Below are 3,853 nucleotides of genomic sequence, written 5' to 3'. Positions count from 1 at the left end.
CTCTCTATCTCTCTCTCTCTCTCTCTCTCTCTCTCTCTCTCTCTCTCTCTCGCTGCTCCTCCTCCTTATCCTTCTGAATCTCTCACTTATTGAAGAATTGAAAGGTAAGGCCTTTTGTCCAGATCCAGTCAGAGGTGGCAGAGGGGGTGGGGGAGTAGAATATGGAGAAGGTAACAGAAGGGGGGCGGGGGGGGGAGAGGGGCGCGGGGTGGGGGTGGGGCGAAAGGATATAGAGAAGGACATGTGGGGTAAGATGAAACTGATCTGTCGTGGAGTCTTGGTTGAGGTTAAAGAGGCGGAGAACTGGCTGCCCTGTTCCTTCAAAACTGTCTGCGGGATGGGAAGATATACTGAGCAACAAAAGAAACGCGACAAAATTCTGCTATTCTTGTATTGAAAAAATCGCGAACAATTTTAGAGTTAGATTGATCAAACCACAGAAGTGTTATTCAGACATGCTTAACTAAGCTGTTGTGTGATTATTTTGATGCTGCGACTGTCTCAACACACGAGACAAGCAGGTTTCACGTGAATCACATAATGACCATTTGCAGCACGTGCAAGCGAAGCAGGAGAAACCTGATGTGTGAGATGTGTTCACTAATGCATTAACAATCAAAAGAGACCGTGGCACGCTTGCTGCCAGTCTCACTTTTGAAACAGCCAGGATGCCAAGATTGACACCAGGAAGACGCCAGAGAGCAGTGGGTCAGCTTAAAGTGGGGATGATACAGAAGCGCTGGAAGCTGTGCGCATATGTCAACAGCCTATCTCCTTCAGCAATGTTTTACTGACACTGGAAGCACTGCAGTTACGCAACGCAGTGGACCACCTCGCGTTACCACACTAAGACAAGATCACCAGATCCTGTCTTAACGTCTTCGAGATCGATTCCATACAGCCACTGACACTGCCAGGAGTATCACCGTGAACCACCAGAGTCCCACCAGTGCCAGACAGCGGGATACAGACTGACCGAGCGAGACCTCCAAAACTGCTGTCCAGCTAGAGGACAAGTCCTTCCTCGAAGACATAGCGTGGCGCGCCAGCAGTTGGGCCAAAATCAAATAACTGGAACTGGTGGCAATAACAAAACTTTTTTTCTCACTAATATGATGACCCTCGCTGCATTAAACATGTTAATGAGCTCGTGAGAATGTGGAGAAGAAGAGGTGAGCGTTATGTTGATGGCTGCATCATGGAACACAATGCGCAGGGTGGACTAAACGAGATGGTATGGGGGGTAATTGGCCCCAACCAAACTTTTGGACCTGTGTTTTTCAACAATCTTGGTCCTGGTTGGGAAAATGGTATCCACTTCACGCGGCGCCGATGTCAGATTGTCATCAAAGTCAGTGGCGGTCATACGCATAATGACCTTCCGGCAAGGCTTGCGTTGCCCATGACAGCAAAAGACGATGCCACAACGAAGTAGATTGTTAGTTGAACATCTCACGATTCGTTTCAATGCCAGGTTTCTTAGCCATGCAATGTTCAAATGTAAATTAAACTTATTTCTAACGAGAAATCGCGTTTCTTTTGTTGCTCGGTGTATTATATGCTAGCCGAGTCTCTCCATCTTTTCGGCTGAGAAAAATAAGAGGAATGTGTCTTAATCTCGTTTCACTTTCAGGTTTTAAGAAACGTTAAAAAACGATAGAAAGTAGTTTCAGCCTCTCCAGAAAGTGGGTCCTACTAGTCCGAGACTGGACAATCATGTCTGTCTATCTTTTTTTTCTTCTTCTGTTTTTGTAAGCGTAAAGAGAACGAAATAGCACTGCCTAAGAACATCATTCTATGTACATGTACGTGATACATGTATATGTCATAAGGTGGTACGGTGGGACGCTGAATGACCAGGTTGAAAAAGTAGAAAGATTCCGGTCTCTCATGTTCTTGATAGACTTAAAGATGAAGAAGGATATAAAGAAGAAAGAGCAAGAGCAGGACAACTTGGCCGCTCTTGGTTCAATAATCTATGTTACTGGACTTTTTACACCCCCGGTATAGGGGTGTGTATAGGTTTCGGTCGATGTGTTTGTTTGTTTGTGTTCGCATATAGATCTCAAGAATGAACGGACCGATCGTCACCAAACTTGGTGAACAGGTTCTATACATTCCTGAGACGGTCCTTACAAAAATTGGGACCAGTCAAACACACGGTTAGGGAGTTATTGGTGGATTAAGATTCTACAAGGACTTATAGAGGGACATCGATGTGTTTGTTTGTTTGTTTGTGTTCGCATATAGATCTCAAGAATGAACGGACCGATCGTCACCAAACTTGGTGAACAGGTTCTATACATTCCTGAGACGGTCCTTACAAAAATTGGGACCAGTCAAACACACGGTTAGGGAGTTATTGGTGGATTAAAATTATACAAGGACTTATAGAGGGACATCTTAATGGTCAAAGGGAAATAACCATTCTCACTCAGTCATTGCCACCAACCGAGAAGGTTATTTCCCTTTGACGGGGGTGTTTTTCCTACCTCGGAGGAATTTCTTGTTTAACTAGGTGTTATTCGCGCTTAGTTTCGAAAGGTCTGCGCGAGAGTTATCTACATATGAATGATGAGGGCTGGATGTTTCTTGTAATTTGTTGCAAGACACTGCTCTGAAAGATTATGTTGGAAGACATAATGATTTTGCCTATGATTCTGGCTAAGGTTAAGATCTGTTTTTGTTTTTTCCCTCTTGTCGAACATCTGAGCTTGCTGTTGTTGATTTGTTTAATGTTCGGCGTTTGGTTCTGTTTTAGCTTCTGTTTTGTCAACAACAACAAAACTCACCCAATAAAAAAAGGGGAGATAAGAACATTTAGAAACGGAATGTAGACGATAAAGAACCCAAGTTCACAGCGAAAGTCTCAGGGCTTGGACACATGAATACACGCATGCAGGGGAAGAAAATGGGTAGCGCCGTATACTGTATGGCATCTCGCTTTCCCCATTGAGAGACCAACCCGAATTTCCATGAGGGTAACCTCACAGGACTATATGAAATCTTTTCGTTATCCTTATCCTTACCAAGACTCATTTTAAAATGCTATCTGGTGCGGAGTAATTTGAATTTTACAGAATGTGGATCGAGGCCCCTTCCGCACATTCAGGGTAGACATTTTGGTTTTCTCTCTCACGCCTTCGCATCTGTGCTTTTGTGATTTCTTGTATTTATTAAAGTGAGCTCTCTGCTTTGGTTTTTCTTGAATAAGATCGAAGGACGGGCGGGGATGTAGCTCAGTCGGTAGTGCGCTGGATTTGTATCCAGTTGACCGCTGTCAGCGTGAGTTCGTCCCCACGTTCGGCGAGAGATTTATTTCTCAGAGTCAACTTGTGTGCAGACTCTCCTCGGTGTCCGAACACCCCCGTGTGTACACGCAAGCACAAGACCAAGTGCGCACGAAAAAGATCCTGTAATCCATGTCAGAGTTCGGTGGGTTATAGAAACACGAAAATACCCAGCATGCTTCCTCCGAAAACGGCGTATGGCTGCCTAAATGGCGGGGTAAAAAACGGTCATACACGTAAAATTCCACTCGTGCAAAAAACCACGAGTGTACGTGGGAGTTTCAGCCCACGAACGCAAAGAAAAAAGAAAAAAAAGATCGAAGGACAAAGTACCAGCTTTGACTCCGAAATTAGAAGCGAGGTAAGATTCAGAGGTTGGCTGCTGAAACATAATAACGTCAATACAAACTTTGTCCCAATGCACAGATGACAATTTAGTTGCATTGATTCTCTGATTTCACTTGTGTGTACCTCGAAATCATAGAGATTATGATTTCCCCTACAATTTGCTCCAATAGAAAGAGACAGAAACAAAGGTCAAAATAAACGTCAAAACAAAAAAG

Source organism: Littorina saxatilis, linkage group LG15, assembly GCF_037325665.1.
Source record: "Littorina saxatilis isolate snail1 linkage group LG15, US_GU_Lsax_2.0, whole genome shotgun sequence".
NCBI lineage: Eukaryota > Metazoa > Mollusca > Gastropoda > Littorinimorpha > Littorinidae > Littorina > Littorina saxatilis.
Note: the sequence above shows the minus strand (reverse complement) of the source record.